Source organism: Camelina sativa, chromosome 15 (genome assembly GCF_030686135.1).
Source record: "Camelina sativa cultivar CO46 ecotype springtype chromosome 15, ASM3068613v1".
In the NCBI taxonomy this organism is placed as follows: domain Eukaryota; kingdom Viridiplantae; phylum Streptophyta; class Magnoliopsida; order Brassicales; family Brassicaceae; genus Camelina; species Camelina sativa.
In genome coordinates this window covers 19,076,036-19,097,026 of record NC_141894.1, presented here as the reverse complement: position 1 = coordinate 19,097,026, position 20,991 = coordinate 19,076,036, and the positions used below count along the sequence as shown (strand labels likewise).

General features: G+C 41.3%; 2 pseudogenes; both read left to right on the top strand.

Annotated features, from left to right (window-relative positions):
- Nucleotides 1-6,163: 6,163 nt before the first annotated feature.
- On the top strand, nt 6,164-8,202 carry LOC104789020 (uncharacterized; annotated as a pseudogene).
- An 892-nt stretch (nt 8,203-9,094) lies between these two features.
- On the top strand, nt 9,095-20,745 carry LOC147926855 (ubiquitin-conjugating enzyme E2-16 kDa pseudogene; annotated as a pseudogene).
- The last annotated feature ends 246 nt before the right edge of the window (nt 20,746-20,991 follow it).

The window sequence follows — 20,991 nt, the reverse complement described above, 5'->3', positions numbered from 1 at the left end:
CTACACTTTTGGCAACATTTTTTTGGATGATTATTTATTATACAAAATTTAAAATATATAAAATATTCTATAGAACAAAAATTAACAAATAATACAAAAAAATTATTACAAAATTGATAAGCTATATTATTATTTAGAAATTTAAATATTTTCCTAATATGAGTGAATCTATGTTTATCATGTTTTACAGAGGCTAATTGCTTTAAAGAGTTTTGCTTAATGCCATTGCAAACATAAGATTGTAGTATAGTAAAATTGAATCAAATAAAATTATCAAAAAATTTAGTAACTATATATAAAAGTATTGTTTATAAAATAATCCTTATTTTAAAGTTTAAAGCAATGTAAATAGAAGATACATATATATATATATATGTGTGTGTGTGACTATAAGTTTAGCTAACCAAAATAATAATAAAATATTAAAATTTAACCAAAAACATTTTCTCTTCAAAGATAAATAAATTAGTGAGAGGAATGAATGTAGAATTATTAGATAGGAGTTACATTTGAGTTAAATGTAGAATTATACATGATTTTAAATGTCAGTTAATTAAAAATAATTATTTTAATTTGTTTTGACTTAAAAGAAAAGGAATACTAAGTGGCCCAATCAAAATTTAAACTTACAAATGATTTGGTTGTTTGTTGATAAACACAACACTCACACATAATAATTCAAATTCATATTATTTTTGAAGTGACAAACTAAATTAGTTTTCTTATAAAATTATATGAACTTCAATCTAAAGATTTTTTAAAAGCCCATGATAACTTCTATCTTTTTTGTTTCTTTAATTTTTTTTTTCACTCATCGATTTAATTTGTAGTGCTAGATTTCATACTAATTGTTTCATCTTTAAAGGATTTAATTAAATGGTATTTTATAAATTATATTATTTTTTGAAACGACCCGACCCATTTTTTTATTTTAATATAATATTAAACTAGTAATCTCATGCTCACTAACAACCTAACTCCCAATCAAACCAAACAACAGAAATAACCAGCATTAAATCAATGAATTAAATAATCAATAAAGAATACAACAATAACATCTAACCAACTATGCCAATAACATAAACCAAGTCATAGAACAAGGAACCAGCAACCAGGCACAATCACACCAGGGATCGAGTCCTGCTCCCTACGAATGTAGGAATTTGGCTAATGGGCCGGCCTGTTGTGGCCCAATGGTTGACAAAAAAAAACAAGAAACCAGCAACCTAAACATTTGTTCTAGACCACTACATTCCATTCTAGCATATCAACAGCATAGAATAAAACAATCGGGCCTCTAAAACATCCTCCTCTTCATTGCCTTGATTTCACGATCACATTTTGCCTTTACCAGCACAACAACACAAATGAGATGCGTGAGTATTATTATAAATACTCTGTGAGGCGATCCTCTCATCTATTGGACTATACACACAAGCGAAAAAACAAGCACAAACAATAAACAAAGGAAAACAAGCAAACAAGACAACTCTAAACAAGCGCATTGACTTTGAGCACTTGCGTCGACCGACACAACGTCCTTGCATCGACCGACGCATTCCTTGCGTCGATCGATGAAATCCTCCAAATTCCTAACTGCATCGATCGATGCAATCCTTTCATCGACGATGCAATCCCAAACATCTCCATCAAATCCCTAACTGCGTCAACCGATGCACATTTTACATCGATCCAAGATATCCTCCGTCTCTTCTCGGCTCCAAGATGTTGAAACCGACGTCAAAGGCCACATAAACTCACAGCAAACATCCACATACAAGCACATAAGCAAACAACACCCAAAAAAACACACAATCAAACATCTAATCGCTTAGATCAGCCATGGTCAAACACTCACCTTTGAGAATGACAAATCTGATTCTAAAACCAACGGAAACAGCCTCCTAGTAAGCTCTTCTCACGTCCTCAGCCTCAGATCTCCACTCACAGGGACAGATCTCTCAAGAACAGGCACATAACTCACTGGAAACTCTCTGGAAATTTTTCTCTCTTTTGCAGAAATGAAACACGGGCAAAACAAGTCAAGGGCGTCGACAATAAGCCTTTTATATCGATCCCTAGGGCTTCTAAATCCTAAACGCAATCCAAACGTGCATTTTGACTTAACTTATCCCGCAGAAGAATGTGCATCGATCGATGCAAGGACTCGACCAATGAAACACCGTCTACTATCTTCTTATTTTCCTTTTTATCTATGTTTATTTATTATTTTTTTGGGCTATTTATTATTATCAATTGGGTTTTAAGTTTAGCCAGTTTAAGCATTGCTTGGTAGACCAGTTGGTGTAACAAGAACAGCCTCCGCTACAAGCTCATCATTTGCTTCAAGCTGCTTATCTTCTTCTCTGGCTGCTCATCCTCGACTCTGAGCTGCTCATCCTCGACTCCAACCTGCTCTATATCCTTAGTGTTGTCCAGGGTCATATCAACCGATTCCCTCCCTCTTGAAAAGTATTTGACCTCAATTTCGTTTTATATGCACAAAATGAAACCAATTCAGAAACATTAAAGCTAGAATTCATTTTATACTTACCTTGCAAGTCGAGTTGGTAGGCATTGTCACTGGTCTGTTTTATCATCTTCAATGGACCATCTATTCTCGGCATGAGTTTGGACTTCCTTTAATTGGAAATCCCTCATTTCTTAAGTGAACCCAAAATTGATATCTAACTTTGAAATTTTGTTCAAATCTCCCTTTGTAAGCTTGTCTAGCATTGAGCTTGGTCTTTCTTCTATGTTCCTCCTTGCATTTTCATTGATCTGTTACACTAGCTTGGCCTTTCCCTTTAACATTAACTCCCTCACTCAAAGCAACGAAATTAGATCCAAAGGTAAGATTGGTTGAACCCATACACAATTTGAAAAGAAAAATAATTGGAAGAAGAATGCTTGGTTAATTTTACTGTTGTGTTTTGAGTTTAAAAATCACGCTTAATCTGAATCATGACAATTCATTCTTGATTTCTTGAGGAATACCCTGAGCCTAGCTTTTATTCTTATTGATGGTACAACAGTTTTATTTAATTATTTTGAAAATAAAATTTATTTAGTTTAATTTAATTCAACGCTTAAGTGCATGTTGTGTAATCTAGAGTTCTAGTGAAATTCAACCCTAAGTACTGCAACTATTTCTTAATTTTGAGAGTAGCTCTAGGGTCATATAAGCTTATATATCATCAAGCAATGAGAATTTTTTTTCTAAAAAAATAAATAAGAAATTGATTACCAAAGGAAAAGATTAAAAAACAATAGAAAATTACCAAAATTTTGTTCAAATTTGAAAGAAAAAAAATTATAACTTTGTTAGTTTTTATTTAAATTAAGAATATAAAAAAATTTCTAAAAAATTAAATCATATTTCACCCGTTTTAGTTATATAATGCATAAAGAAACAAATATTTAGTTATTTTCATTTATTTCCAGTTTTTCCTTTTTCTAATGTTTCAAAACATTTGTCTCCTTAGTTTTAGTTCTTACGTGTGGTTACTTTAAGATAGAAAAAGATGTTATATGATTTTAATAGGTTAATTTTTATAATTCGTAAGATTCTAAATTTTCATAACCAATTGTCATAAACATTTACATTTATATACCAATTGTATTTTTCTAAAGAAAATTAATAACACCCAAAATTAAATTCTTATATTATATATCTAACTTAGTTATATCTTTTAATGACATTTTCATAAAATCTTTAAAATGAATTTTAAGAACTTTTGGTCCACATGGTGTGATAATATGAAATTTTAATTTTAATAATTTATACGGGTTAAATCTTAATTATTATATAATTATTTTATATATTCAACTAAACTAAATATATATATATACTTCAGAAAAAATTCAAATAATATTTTTACCGATAAGTATAATAATATTCTTAAATAAAATTTAAAATAAATTATTTTATAATTATTTTACTCTGTATATAGTGAATTTTTTTAAAAAATAAAATTTAAAATAAAATTATTTAATAATTATTTTACTTCGTATATAGTGAAAGTTGTTATCTAGTATATTTTAGTTTGGATAAATAAATGGAATTTAGAAAAGAGAATTTATTACTAATGCCCTTTCTTTGATACCCTTTTTTAATAATACCCTTTTTGATGATCATTTTTAATTATACCCTTCCATTATTTTTTAAAGACATTTTTGCCCTTGTTTTATAATTATACCGATAATCTTATTATACCTTCGCCGTCGACCTTCTTCGTCTTCGTCATCGTCTCTTCTTCTCCGGAGACATCTCTCCTTCTCCGGTCGGATCTCTCCTCCGCCGTTATCATTGTTTCTCCCATCGTCTTCGTCTTCGTCTCTTCTTCTCCGGAGACATCTCTCCTTCTCCGGTCGGATCTCTCGTCCGCCGTTATCACTGTTTCTCCCGTCGTCTTAGTTCTCTCTTTTAGTTCGTCGTCTCTTCTACCCCCTTCGTGTAAGTGTTTCTCCCATCGTATTGAGCAATTGAATTTTTAGGAGATATAAAGCAAATCTCTCCTCCGCCGTTATAAATTGAATTTTTTTAGGTCTTAATCACTTGCTCTTTTACATCTGTTCGTGATAATAAAGTCTTTTTCTCCCATCGTGTAAGCTTGTTTCTATATTTTTGTTTTGATTTCAATTTCAATTTTGTGTTAGCTAGTAGATTGTTGTTTCGATTTCAAATTTGATGTCAGAATTTTTTTAGGTCTTAACACTTGCTCTTTTAGATCTGTTCGTGATAATAATGTCCTTTATTAGATCTTTGGACATCTACTGTTATTCTTTGATATAGTTGTTCGGATCTCTCTTCTTTTAATGTAGTTTTATTGGTTTGTTTTATCAGGATTTGTTTGGGTGTACAAATGATTGAATTGTATTCAGTATGTGGTTTATGGAAATTGAACAACAACATTCATTGGGAATTTGAGATGGATAATGAAAGGGGAGCTTCTTTGATTAACATTGATGAGAATACTAGATTTAGTGAGTTGGTAAAAATTCTATTAGAAGATTTTGACATTGATATTCAGGCACAATGTTTAAAGCTTAGTTATTCATTGCCTGCTAAGTCTTCTACTATAGGTAGTATTCCTATCTTTATTAGAAATGATAGGCAGCTTGAAGCTTTTAAACTCAAATATGCACAAAGTGGAGGAGTTCTTCATCTATGTGTTACTGTTGAGGATTTTTGTGAGATTGTAGAGCAGGTATTTTTAGTAAACTCATTCTCTTGTTCTTTCTAATATTGTTTTAGAAAAGTAACTGATTTGAGGAATGTTTCTTTATCAGAGTCAACCTAGCTCTACTCCTTTTATTGAGAGTGTCACTGCTGTTACTCAGGTAACTTTCTACTTTAGAATTTTAAATTATTTATTGCTTACAAAACCTTATAAAATTCTTTGAAAACACTTGTAAAACGTTTTAAATACTTTACAAATCCTTTCAGGATCAAACAAGCTCAAATCTGTTAGTTGGGAATGCTATTGATGTTTATACTCATACTCAGGTAATTTACTGCCTTTTCAACCCGTTTTAAAAACCTTTGAAAACAGTTGTAAACCTTATTAAAAACTGTAAACCTTATTAAATCCTCTGAAATCACTTGTAAAATCTTTTAAAAAACCATTGATTTGTACTTTCAGGGTCAACCAATACCAAATCCATATGTCGAGAGTGATCCTCCTGCTGCTTCTTCAAGTCAATATACTGGCACTTCTGATGATTTTACTGCTACTCATTCTCAGGTAACTTACATTTAAACACTTTAAAAAACCTTTTGAAAAAGGTTGTAAACCTTATTAAATCCTTTGAAAGAACTTGTAAAACCTTTTAAATAACTTGTAAAACCTTTTAAACAACCATTGATTTGTACTTTCAGGGTCAACCAATACCAAATCCATATGTCGAGGGTGTTCCTCGTTTTTATTGTTCTCCTGTTGCTTCTTCAAGTCAATATACTGGCAATTCTGGTGATTTTACTTCTACTCATACTCAGGTAACTTACATTTTAAACACTTTAAAAAACCTTTTGAAAACGGTTGTAAACCTTATTAAATCCTTTGAAATAACTTGTAAAACCTTTTAAATAACTTGTAAAACCTTTTAAATAACCATTGATTTGTACTTTCAGGATCAACCAATACCAAATCCATATGTCGAGGGTGTTCCTCGTAACATGACAACCTCTGTTGGGTATCCATCTGGTTCTTCACACTCAACTGGTCTAATCGATGTTGATTCACTGTTTTGTGGAAAGTTATTCAAAGACAAAACAGAAATGAGAAGTCAGATGCGGATGTATGCACTCAAGCATAGTTTTGAGTTTCATACTTTTAAGTCAGACAACAAGAGGTATGTTCTTAAATGTATTGATGAAAAATGTAGTTGGAGGCTACGTGCAACTAAGGCTAAAGCATCAGATAGCTTTGTTGTTCAAAAGTATATTAGTCAGCACAGCTGTGACTCTGCTTTAAGGAATGTTAGTCATCGCCAAGCATCTGCAAGGACTTTGGCTGGTTTGGTTAGTAACCATTTTGCAGGAGGAAAGCTTCCTCTCAGACCCAAACAGCTCATGGAAATTTTTAGGAATGACCATGGAGTTGGTGTCTCGTACTCAAAAGCATGGAGAGCTCAAGAACATGCATCAGAACTTGCTAGGGGTATACCTGCTGATAGTTATGAGGTTTTACCGAGTTGGTTTCACATGATAGAAAAGAAGAATTCATGTACTATCACTTACATCAAAGCTGTTTCTGATAATAAGTTTAGATATGGTTTTCTGGCTTTTGGTGCATCAATTAGAGGTTTTAAGTTGATGAGAAAAGTTATTTCTATTGATGGCGCCCATTTGAAATCAAAATATAAAGGGACTTTGCTTGCTGCATCAGCTCAGGATGGTAATTTTCAGTTGTATCCTATTGCTTTTGCTGTTGTTGATTCTGAGAATGATGCATCATGGGATTGGTTTTTGTGGTGTTTGAAGACTATTATTCCTGATGAAGAGGATCTAGTTTTTGTGTCTGATCGGGCTTCTTCAATTGCAACTGCGCTATCAGTAAATTATGTACATGCTCATCACGGAATCTGCACTTTCCACTTGCAAAAGAACCTGGAAACACGATTTAGAGCTTTGGCTTCTCTTCTTCCAGTTGTTCATGATGCTTCAAGAGCTTACACTCAGTATGATTTTGATTATTTGTTCAGTCAAATTTCCAATGGTGATCCGGATCTTGGAGAATATCTTTGGCAAGCTGATATTAGGAAATGGTCACGTGCATATTCTCCTTCAAACCGGTACAACATTATGACATCTAATTGTGCCGAGTCCATTAACTCCAGGTTAAAAGAGACTCGTGAGTATCCAATTGTCTGCCTGTTTGATACAATCAGGTATATTTTGACTAGGTGGTTTAATGAACGACGTGAGGAGAGCTGTCGACATCCATATGCTGTTACTACAAAAGTTGGGAATAAGATGAATGAATCTTATAATAATACTACCCGCTGGCTTGAAGTTAGTCAAGTAAATGAAAATATCTTCGAGGTTAAAGCAGCTTTAAAGACATATATGGTGAATTTGGACACAAGGAATGCACATGCTGTATGTTTGATATTGACAAATTCCCTTGTGCACATGGAATTGCTGCTGCCAAACATCTCAATCTCAATGAAAACATGTTTGTTGATGATTATCATTCCACTGAAAGGTTATAACTCTCTTTTTTAATAAGGTCTTTAAAAGGTTGCTAAAGTAACGGATCCGACAGGTTTTTTACAATGTTTTAAAAGGTTTTATAAGTTATTTATAAGGTTTATAAACAGTTTAAAAAAGGTTTTACAAGGTTTTACAAGGTTTTTCAAAGGTTTATCAAAGTTATATTAGTCTTATCTTCCTCTTTTTTATTTTACAGATGGCGTTTAGCATATTCAGAGAGCATTCACCCAGTAGGTGATATGGAGTATTGAGAGATTCCAGAGAGTGTTAGTACTTTTATTCGGCCACCTTCTACTCGTATACCTAGTGGCAGGCGAAAGAAAAAGAGAATAGCTAGTTCATGGGAGTATGGAAAGGCTAAGACAAATTCAAAACAATACAAATGCAGTAGGTGCGGTCAGTGTGGACACAACAAATCTAGTTGTGTTGCAGCTATCTAACTCTCTCTCTCTCTCTTTAATTCAACTTGAATTTGTTCTTTTTAATAAAATATTTTCAGTCTGTGGTGTTGTAAACTCCATTTTCTCAAATTTTTTTTTCAGATTTTACAGTTTTAAATCATTATAAACAACTTGTACTGCCTTTTAAAATAGCAAGTCGTACTGTTTTTAAAATCATTTACAGACAATTTATAAAATCTTTTAAAACATGTTAAAAACCATATATACTCTTGTAAAACCCTACACCGATTAAAAACCATATATATACCTTTTAAAACAACTTGTAAAACCTTTTAAAACATGTTAAAAACCTTTTAAAACATGTAGAAATCCATATATACTCTTGTAAAACCCTACAACGATTAAAAACCATATATATAAACTCTTGTAAAAAGCAAGTCGCCACACTCTCTCTCTCTTCCCCTTCCCCTTCCCCTTCCTCTTACTCTTCTTCATCTCTCTCTCTCTTCTCTCTCACTGCAAAAACCCTAAATTTCTTCTGATTTCACCATCTTTAGTCTCCTTCACTTCTTCGTAATCAAAACCCTCCAACGATTTTAGATGATTTGAAGAAATAGAGACGATTTCGAATTTTGATTTTGAATCGCTTAAGTTTTTTTTGTAGAAGACGATTGAAGGGGTAATATGCAAAGAGTCACTTGGAAACACACGAAGGGGTAAGATTTTAATGGATAAGATTTCGAAGGGTTAATTTATTGAAGGGGTATTAAGCGAAGCGTCGCTTTGGTTCGGTTTTAATTAAGCGTTGAAGGGGTACTTTTTGTAAACCAAAGCGATGCTTCGCCTATTATATATACATTTTGTCTCACGATAACTCCTCAATCATCTCTCAGATTCGAAAAATCAAACCTTTGTCTCCCAAATTATCTCCCAGATTCAAAAAATCTATTTACATTCTTCCTTCTATCCGTCAGAAATGGCCCGTCGTTCTCTTTCAAGCCTTATAAGGACTGATCTGAGATGTCTGAACAGGGATCTTTCGCCAAACATCACAGCAGGTAAACACATACATCTTCAGAGTTGAAACAACCGACCCTTTTTTTTTTTTAATAAATAAATAATAAATAATAATATAATTAAATAGCTACAACTAGTGGTCCCATACCCACTAGCCACCTAACCACATTCACAATCCAACAGCGGAACCACATACCAATAAATATCCAATAAAACAATCACCAATAACCAAATAAGTAATATCCAGCGTTAATCCCAAACAGCATAAATCAAACAACCAGCAATCCTAACAATGCTCTAAGACTCAATTCTAGCAACCTAACCATGCCAGATAACCATACAATCAAGTCCCTAGAACATCCTCCTCTTCATTGCCTTTGATTCCACGATCACACTTTGCCTTTACCTGCACCACAAACACAAATTGAGATGCATGAGTATTTGATAAACACTCAGTGAGGCAATCCTCCCATCTACTGGGCTATACACACAAGCAATAAGATCTCTACATGCCACAAACAACAATCAATAAAACAAACCAGGCAGTATACATAGCATGCAACGTCCATCGTAACTGAACAAGGGGTGTCGACCGACACCAGATGGTGTCGATCGACACTGACTATCTGGTGTCGACCGACACCAAACTGGTGTCGACCGACACCCTGCCCGACACTCCCGAAAACCCTAGTTTGCGTCGACCGACACCTCCACATGGCATCGTTCGACACTCGCTAAAGTCCCGAGCCGTCCTCGCGTTGGTGTCGACCAACACCCCAACTGGTGTCGACCGACACCGATGCCGAGCAGCGAGTTCCCTCGATCAGAAACTCCGAATCTCGCCTCCAAGCTTCTCCAATCCGCTCCTTGCACTCCCAGAAGCCAAACCCAGCCCAGACAGCAACGAAAAATCATAGAGAACTCAAAGAAACAACCACATAAGCACCAAATCACATAGAATCTAGAGATCTTAGCTTAGATAAGCCATGGTCATGCACTCACCTCTTCCAAGAAGATTCTGACCAACAAGAACGAATTCCCTCACTCCTAGCAAGCTTCTAACACCTCCCCAGCCTTAGATCTCCCAAGAACAGCAAGGAATCTCTCAATCTCTTCCCAAAAGCTCAAGAACACTCTCTCTTTTGTTTTTCTCTCAAAAACGGCGACTAACTCCAAATAACACGACCCTAGGTCGTTTTCTACCTCTAAAAACTCGATTTAGGGATTCCCTAAACCAACCACGCAAACCGGACAATTAAAATTGAATCGACCAAACCGGCCACAACTGGTGTCGATCGACACTCCCCCTGTGGTGTCGATCGACACCCTTACCAAAATACCAAAAATTGGTTTGCGGGTGTTACAATTCTCCCCCACCAATCTAGATTCGTCCTCGAATCTCGAACAACCATCAGGCAAGGACTCCCGTGCAACCGTCTCCACGGCCCGCACTTCTCCGACCGATCTACAGAAGGTCACCTCTAGGCGATAGACTCACGCTCCAGGCGTCATTTGCTCTTGACTTTTTGGACTTCCCTTTACTCATAGGCCTAAACCTTGAGTTTTTATTGGCTCCTCATCAGACCTAAGTCTGCATGCCAAATGATATAAGGAAAAATCCAAACTCGTCTCTCGGGTTGCCACCCTACAGCGCGCCCCCGGATCGTCATCCGGAGTCGATATACCAACCATACTCCCGAGCCACAAAGTCTCTAAAAATGGCAGTACTAGGAGAACCTAAGTCCCCCAAGAGTCGCGAGCAAACAATCTTGAACACGTCTGAGTCCTATCCCTATCCAGGTTTCCTTCCCGTGGCTCGCGTAAAACATCTCAATGTCTTACCAACCACATATTCCCCCACCGGGATACCCCATGACCGCAAAAGGATCATATATACGCCACAAGGGCCGCCACAAAGGCCAACAAAAATGTCCTCACGAGGACTGCCACCAAGGCCAAACAAAATGTCCTAAAAAGGACCGCCACCAAGGCCACTCATCCCCAAAGGACCGTCACAAAGACCGTCTGTCCCGAAAGACCGTCACAAAGACCATCTGTCCCGAAGGACCGTCACAAAGACCATCTGTCCCGAAGGACCGTCACAAAGACCATCTGTCCCGAAGGACCGTCACAAAGACCATCTGTCCCGAAGGACCGTCACAAAGACACTCTGGCTAAACAGCCCGCCACAAAGGCCAACAAATGGCTAAAAGCCCGCCACAAAGGCCACACAATTGGCTAAAAGCCCGCCACAAAGGCCATACAATGTCTAACAAAACCGCCACACACAGGCACTCTGACTCAAAAGTCCGCCACAAAGGCACAAAAGCCCCTCCCAAGGCTTCCCACCGCTAAAATGGACAAAATTCTGACTCCCGCAAAACTTTCCATATTTAACACTTTCCATTTTTGGAAACTCCTCTTCACAACCCTGCCTCACGGAAACATTGTACCCCAAACACCACCTCATCTTGTTACTGAGTCGCAATACCAACCACCCCAAGCGACCGAGTAACAAGAGAGATGGGCTGGAATACTCCATTCCCGCTCCAGCCACGGATTACAGATGGGACCAGGCTAAACATGCTCAAGTCGCGGCTTGCTTCTCATACCACTTCTTGAACCTTGCCTTCATCTTTGCCTCAGGCTCCCAAGTCTGTTCCTCAACACCATCACAGTCACACAGGACTCTCATCAAAGGAATCTTCTTCTTCCGAAGTTCCTTGATCCTCCTCTCGAGAACCCTCACTGGTCTCGCCTCCAAAGTCATGTTAGGCTGAAGATCCTCAGGAATCTTAGCCAACACCTCCTCTCCCTCACGGAGACACTTCCGCAACATAGACACATGGAAAACCTTATGGAATGCACGCATCACCTCAGGTAACTCCAATCTATATGCCACTGGTCCAACCCGCTCAATCACCCTGAATGGACCCATATACCTCGGACTCAACTTAGTCTCTGACAATGACCTGTTCGGACCCCTCAACATGGCCATCTTGAGGTACACTCTGTCTCCCACCTGAAACTCAAGATCTCTCCTCCTCCTATCTGCATAACTCCTCTGCCTATCCTGAGCCTCCTTCATGTTCAGCTTGAGAACCCGAATCTTCTCTGAGGTCTCCTGAACAAAACTAGCACCAAACATGCTCCTCTCCCCCACCTGAGTCCAGCATAATGGTGTACGACATGGCCTCCCATACAAAGCCTCATAAGGAGCCATCTTAATACTCGCCTGATAGCTGTTGTTGTAAGCAAACTCTACCAGGTTCAGGTGATCTGCCCAATGGCCACCCCAATCCAACACACACATCCTCAGCAAATCCTCCAGCGTCTGGATCGTCCTCTCTGACTGTCCATCAGTCTGGGGATGATAAGCTGTACTCATATGCACCTTAGTGCCCATCTCTGCCTGAAACGCTTTCCAGAACACCGAAGTGAACTTGGAATCCCTATCAGACACAATGCTCGCTGGCACCCCATGCAACCTGACTATCTCCCTCACATACTTCTTAGCCAAGACCGCTGCTCCATCAGTCTTCTTAATGGCCAGAAAATGTGCTGACTTAGTCAACCGGTCCACAATGACCCAAATAGCATCAAAGGTCCGTGACACTGGCAATCCCACCACAAAATCCATAGTGATCATATCCCACTTCCACTCAGGAATGGGTAAACTCTTCAGTAACCCGCCAGGAACCTGATGCTCAGCCTTCACTAGCTGACACACATCACACCTCGAAACCCAACTAGCTACATCCTTCTTCATCCCGACCCAATGATAGTACCTCTTGAGATCACGGTACATCTTAGTCGCTCCTGGATGAATGGACAACTTGCTCGCATGAGCCTCTCTCAGAATCTCCTGTCTCAACTCCTCATCCTTGGGCACACAAACCCGACCGTGCACCAAGATAGTACCATTATCTGAGACCTGATACTCTGAATCCACATCCTTAGAGGCATTCACCAGCCCCAAATCCTTCTCCTGAGCCAACCGCACTCTACTCAGAAGATCAGCTCTATCTACTGCTTCCAAACCCAACGGTTCCTGTGAAACAGCACATAAGCTCAACGCACTGATCTCCCCTACCAGAGACTCCATCTCCTGCTCCTAAGCCGAAGCTACCCTCTTCCGACTCAGAGCATCTGCAACCGTGTTAGCCTTTCCAGGATGATAGGCTATCTCCAAATCATAATCTGCCACAAGCTCCATCCACCGCCTCTGTCTCAAATTCAGCTCAGGCTGAGAGAATATATACTTCAGGCTCTTATGATCTGTAAACACCTGTACCTTTGCACCATAAAGATAAGACCTCCAAATCTTCAGGGCAAAAACTACCGCACCCATCTCCAAATCATGAGTAGGATAGTTGCCTTCATGCACCTGCAACTGCCGCGAAGCATAAGCAATCACCTTCCCATGCTGCATCAGAACACAACCCAACCCAACTCTAGATGCATCTGTATAAACCACATAGGGTTCTCCCTGCTCAGGCAAAGTCAACACTGGCGCAGTAGTCAACATCTCCTTCAGGCTTGCAAAGCCTTCCTCACACTCTTCTGACCAGACAAAAGGAACATCCTTCCCTGTCAACTTAGTCATAGGACGTGCTCTGCTTGCAAACCCCTGCACAAATCTCCTGTAGTACCCTGCCAATCCAAGGAAACTCCTGATCTCTGTGGCATTCTGCGGTCTAGGCCAATCTCTGATAGCCTGAATCTTCTCTGGATCTACAGAAACCCCCTCTGCAGAAACAATGTGACCCAGAAAGCCCATCTCACGCTGCCAAAAACTACACTTGCTCAACTTGGCAAACAACTTCTGCTCCCGCAGCTTCTCCATAACTGCCCTCAAATGCACTGCATGCTCCTCAGGACTCTTAGAATAGACCAGGATATCGTCGATGAAAATGATGACAGATACATCCAGAAACTCCTGAAACACACTGTTCATCAATCTCATAAACGCTGCTGGCGCGTTAGTCAATCCGAAGGGCATCACCACAAACTCATAGTGCCCATATCTCGTCCTGAAAGCAGTCTTCCTCACATCTGCCTCATCTATCGGTATCTGATGATAACCCGACGCCAGATCTACCTTGGAGAATCAAGTAGCACCCCTCAACTGATCCAACAACTCATCGATCCTAGGAAGAGGATACTTGTTCTTCACAGTGACCCGGTTCAAACCCCGATAATCAATACACAACCTGAAACTCCCATCCTTCTTCTTCACAAACAACACCGGCGCTCCCCACGGTGATACACTAGGACGGATGAATCCCTTACTCAACAAATCTTCTAGCTGCTTCTTCAGCTCTGCCATCTCTGCTGGAGCCATTCTGTAAGGAGCCTTGGATAACGGTGTCGTCCCCGGTTCCAGTTCAATGGTAAAGGGATCCGACCGAGATGGTGGTAATCCCTGCAAAGACTGAAACACATCCTCAAACTCTTCCACTACTGGAATACCGCTAACCGTAGACTTCCCCACTGACTCTGGCATAGATATAGTAACCAGATAAGCCTCACGGCCCTTCTCGATCATCTTCCCAGCCTGAATGGTTGAGATCACGAGACTCCCTGAAGTCGGTCTAATACCCTGAAAAACCAACTTCCCTCCTGAACGCTCAAACTCCACTCTACCCCGATGGCAATCCAAATGCACCCTATGCCGATGCAACCAATCCATCCCGAGAATAACATCATACAACTCCACTGGACTGATAAGCAAATCTGCTGGCCACGACTCTCCTGCGATCTGAATATCAATTCCTCTAGCTCGTCCAATCACTCTCAGGAACTCGCCTCCCGCAACCCTGACAACTCCTGCACGCTCTCCAGGATCCCCGCTGATCCCCGCACACTCTGCACACTCTGGAGTAATGAAGCTATGCGAAGCTCCAGAATCAAACATAACATGGGACTTAAACCCGCCCACCAACAAGGTCCCTACACCAACCTCATGTGTTGAGAACCTAACACTTTATCACAGGAAACATATACAATCTGAACCTACTAAAATTCACAAAGTTTAAGTACCAGAAAATATACCTGTGATCGCCCCGGCACTGGTTCCACCAGTCTCAGCTGTCGTGTAAACCCGAGGCCCCTGCTCAATCCGTGCCACCTGCTGACCACCAGGCTGCACCTGCTACAACGCTGCCACGGCTGCCGGCTGCAACTTGGGACAAAAAGACCTGATGTGCCCTGTCTCCCTACAGTGATAACATACCCGAGGTCCTGTCGACGGAACACTCCTCTTGAGACAACTAGCAACCCTGTGATCTCTGCTCCCACAACCGAAGCAACCTGCACCACTCGGCTTCTGCGTAGCCTCCCACTTCCTCTTGGTTCCCTGAGCATGCCTACCGCCCCTGCTAGAACCACCCTGCTGCTGAGCCTTACTAGGCTGAACTGCTGGAGTAACCGACACTGACTGTGCCCGGATATCCTCCTCAATCTCTGCTGCAGTCTCAACCAGCTCTGCACGCGTAGCATAGTACCTCCCTCTACAATGAACTCTCAAATCATCCCGTAGAGCTCTCATGAACCTCCTGACCTGAGCCTCCTCAGACTCCATGGCCCGACCCCCATAACATAGAAGTCGACTGAACTCCAAGTCCAGCTCCCGCACTGACCGCGTCCCCCGAGATATCTGAAGGAACTGCACCTCCAACCGGTCCAATGCCTCCCTAGGAAAATACTTGCGGTTGAACTCCAAGACGAAGTCAGCCCAAGTCATCTCCCTCTGCACCCTCCTAGCAACCACAGATCTCCACCACAACTCAGCATCACCACCCAAAAAGTAGACCCCTATGTCCACCCAAAACTCCACAGGACATCTCAGAGTATGGAAGTTACGTTCCACACTCGTCCTCCAAGCATCCGCAGCTGTAGGATCTGTACCACCCAAAAACCTCTCAGTGAACAGACCCTTCATCTCCTTGAGCATAGCCAAATAACGTCCATGCTCTCCCACATCCGCAACAACTGGCTGCCGCTCCTCCGCCACCACTGGTGGCACTACCTGAGCCCGAGCCGGTACCACAGGTGGTAACCGCTCTAACACCTGTGCTAGCAAAGCTGCAATGTCAACACCAGGGACTCCACCCGCTGGGACCCCCACACCCGGGACCCTAGCATCACTGGCCACTGGAGCATCAATACCGCCCCCTCCTGCCACACTCACGGAATCCCCCGGAACATCCTGCGACTCGCCAACACCCTCAGCTGTCACACTCTGGTCCTCGGTCTCACTAACCACTGGGGCTCTACCCCTACCACGACCACGTCCGCGACCACGTCCGCGTCCACGACCTCGACCAGTCACAGCATCCTCTCTAACCATCTGCACTACCATGAACAGAAGGCTAAGCAAACAATTTCTATTATAACACAGAAACATAAACTCACCGTGGAATCACACACTCGGCTCGAAGAGGATGTTCTAGGACTTCATGCCACACACAATTGACTAACTCACATAATCAATCAAGACATGCATTCCCAAACATCTACAACAGAAACCTAGTGAACCCAAACCTAGAACCGTAAGGGCTCTGATACCAAAATGAAACAACCGACCCTTTTTTTTTTTTTTAATAAATAAATAATAAATAATAATATAATTAAATAGCTACAACTAGTGGTCCCATACCCACTAGCCACCTAACCACATTCACAATCCAACAGCGGAACCACATACCAATAAATATCCAATAAAACAATCACCAATAACCAAATAAGTAATATCCAGCGTTAATCCTAAACAGCATAAATCAAACAACCAGCAATCCTAACAATGCTCTAAGACTCAATTCTAGCAACCTAACCATGCCAGATAACCATACAATCAAGTCCCTAGAACATCCTCCTCTTCATTGCCTTTGATTGCACGATCACACTTTGCCTTTACCTGCACCACAAACACAAATTGAGATGCATGAGTATTTGATAAACACTCAGTGAGGCAATCCTCCCATCTACTGGGCTATACACACAAGCAATAAGATCTCTACATGCCACAAACAACAATCAATAAAACAAACCAGGCAGTATACATAGCATGCAACGTCCATCGTAACTGAACAAGGGGTGTCGACCGACACCAGATGGTGTCGATCGACACTGACTATCTGGTGTCGACCGACACCAAACTGGTGTCGACCGACACCCTGCCCGACACTCCCGAAAACCCTAGTTTGCGTCGACCGACACCTCCACATGGCATCGTTCGACACTCGCTAAAGTCCCGAGCCGTCCTCGCGTTGGTGTCGACCAACACCCCAACTGGTGTCGACCGACACCGATGCCGAGCAGCGAGTTCCCTCGATCAGAAACTCCGAATCTCGCCTCCAAGCTTCTCCAATCCGCTCCTTGCACTCCCAGAAGCCAAACCCAGCCCAGACAGCAACGAAAAATCATAGAGAACTCAAAGAAACAACCACATAAGCACCAAATCACATAGAATCTAGAGATCTTAGTTTAGATAAGCCATGGTCATGCACTCACCTCTTCCAAGAAGATTCTGACCAACAAGAACGAATTCCCTCACTCCTAGCAAGCTTCTAACACCTCCCCAGCCTTAGATCTCCCAAGAACAGCAAGGAATCTCTCAATCTCTTCCCAAAAGCTCAAGAACACTCTCTCTTTTGTTTTTCTCTCAAAAACGGCGACTAACTCCAAATAACACGACCCTAGGTCGTTTTCTACCTCTAAAAACTCGATTTAGGGATTCCCTAAACCAACCACGCAAACCGGACAATTAAAATTGAATCGACCAAACCGGCCACAACTGGTGTCGATCGACACTCCCCCTGTGGTGTCGATCGACACCCTTACCAAAATACCAAAAATTGGTTTGCGGGTGTTACAATTCTCCCCCACCAATCTAGATTCGTCCTCGAATCTCGAACAACCATCAGGCAAGGACTCCCGTGCAACCGTCTCCACGGCCCGCACTTCTCCGACCGATCTACAGAAGGTCACCTCTAGGCGATAGACTCACGCTCCAGGCGTCATTTGCTCTTGACTTTTTGGACTTCCCTTTACTCATAGGCCTAAACCTTGAGTTTTTATTGGCTCCTCATCAGACCTAAGTCTGCATGCCAAATGATATAAGGAAAAATCCAAACTCGTCTCTCGGGTTGCCACCCTACAGCGCGCCCCCAGATCGTCATCCGGAGTCGATATACCAACCATACTCCCGAGCCACAAAGTCTCTAAAAATGGCAGTACTAGGAGAACCTAAGTCCCCCAAGAGTCGCGAGCAAACAATCTTGAACACGTCTGAGTCCTATCCCTATCCAGGTTTCCTTCCCGTGGCTCGCGTAAAACATCTCAATGTCTTACCAACCACATATTCCCCCACCGGGATACCCCATGACCGCAAAAGGATCATATATACGCCACAAGGGCCGCCACAAAGGCCAACAAAAATGTCCTCACGAGGACTGCCACCAAGGCCAAACAAAATGTCCTAAAAAGGACCGCCACCAAGGCCACTCATCCCCAAAGGACCGTCACAAAGACCGTCTGTCCCGAAAGACCGTCACAAAGACCATCTGTCCCGAAGGACCGTCACAAAGACCATCTGTCCCGAAGGACCGTCACAAAGACCATCTGTCCCGAAGGACCGTCACAAAGACCATCTGTCCCGAAGGACCGTCACAAAGACACTCTGGCTAAACAGCCCGCCACAAAGGCCAACAAATGGCTAAAAGCCCGCCACAAAGGCCACACAATTGGCTAAAAGCCCGCCACAAAGGCCATACAATGTCTAACAAAACCGCCACACACAGGCACTCTGACTCAAAAGTCCGCCACAAAGGCACAAAAGCCCCTCCCAAGGCTTCCCACCGCTAAAATGGACAAAATTCTGACTCCCGCAAAACTTTCCATATTTAACACTTTCCATTTTTGGAAACTCCTCTTCACAACCCTGCCTCACGGAAACATTGTACCCCAAACACCACCTCATCTTGTTACTGAGTCGCACAACCAACCACCCCAAGCGACCGAGTAACAAGAGAGATGGGCTGGAATACTCCATTCCCGCTCCAGCCACGGATTACAGATGGGACCAGGCTAAACATGCTCAAGTCGCGGCTTGCTTCTCATACCACTTCTTGAACCTTGCCTTCATCTTTGCCTCAGGCTCCCAAGTCTGTTCCTCAACACCATCACAGTCACACAGGACTCTCATCAAAGGAATCTTCTTCTTCCGAAGTTCCTTGATCCTCCTCTCGAGAACCCTCACTGGTCTCGCCTCCAAAGTCATGTTAGGCTGAAGATCCTCAGGAATCTTAGCCAACACCTCCTCTCCCTCACGGAGACACTTCCGCAACATAGACACATGGAAAACCTTATGGAATGCACGCATCACCTCAGGTAAAGTCCACATGGCATCGTTTGACACTCGCTAAAGTCCCGAGCCGTCCTCGCGTTGGTGTCGACCGACACCCCAACTGGTGTCGACCGACACTGATGCCGAGCAACGATTTCCCTCGATCAGAAACTCCGAATCTCGCCTCCAAGCTTCTCCAATCCGCTCCTTGCACTCCCAGAAGCCAAACCCAGCCCAGACAGCAACGAAAAATCATAGAGAACTCAAAGAAACAACCACATAAGCACCAAATCACATAGAATCTAGAGATCTTAGCTTAGATAAGCCATGGTCATGCACTCACCTCTTCCAAGAAGATTCTGACCAACAAGAACGAATTCCCTCACTCCTAGCAAGCTTCTAACACCTCCCCAGCCTTAGATCTCCCAAGAACAGCAAGGAATCTCTCAATCTCTTCCCAAAAGCTCAAGAACACTCTCTCTTTTGTTTTTCTCTCAAAAACGGCGACTAACTCCAAATAACACGACCCTAGGTCGTTTTCTACCTCTAAAAACTCGATTTAGGGATTCCCTAAACCAACCACGCAAACCGGACAATTAAAATTGAACCGACCAAACCGGCCACAACTGGTGTCGATCGACACTCCCCCTGTGGTGTCGATCGACACCCTTACTAAAATACCAAAAATTGGTTTGCGGGTGTTACAAGAGTAGATTTGTTTTACTGTTAAGGATAAAAGAGATTGAGTGTTTGCCTTTTTTTTAGTAACTGTTGATGACGACATTTTCCGTTGGGAGGCTACTCTAATCGGACCGGTGAATACTCCTTATGAAGGGGGAGTGTTTAAACTTAGGCTTACTTTTCCACCTGATTACCCAAGAAGTCCCCCCAAGGTATCTATTTTTGATTATACTCCTTTTTATTTTAGCAAGCATGATTATTAGTACTCCTTTTTTGCAGCAACTCAATAGTTTTTTAAATAAAATTTCTTGATTATGCAGGTTGTTTTCATCACAAGAATTTGCCACCCAAATGTAGCAGATAGGGGAGGCATTCACCTAAAACGTTTGAGGCGCGACTGTTGGACTCCCATGTCCATTGTTAAGGTTTTCAAGGAATTAGTGGAGAAGTTGATTGAACCAGAGGTCAATGATGAGGAACAGACCATTGAATATCTTGCTAACCTCTACAAATCTGATAGGAGAAGGTTTGAAGCCATGGCTAGAGAGATGACTAATCAATATGCTGGGAGAGGAAACTGAGATAGTTCATATCTATTTTTAAGAACTCTTGAATAATTTATCTTGTTTTTGTTCTTTGTAATAAAATACTAAATTGATATATATCATTATAAACCATTTGTAAAACCTTTTAAAATTTCTTAAAACAAGATATAATCTTAAAGTTTAAAAGGTTTAAAAGATTTATATGCCCGTTTAAAAGGTTTTAAAACCATCTAAAAAGGTTTTAAAAGGTTTTTAACACTTTTAAAGCTCTCTTAAAGCCTT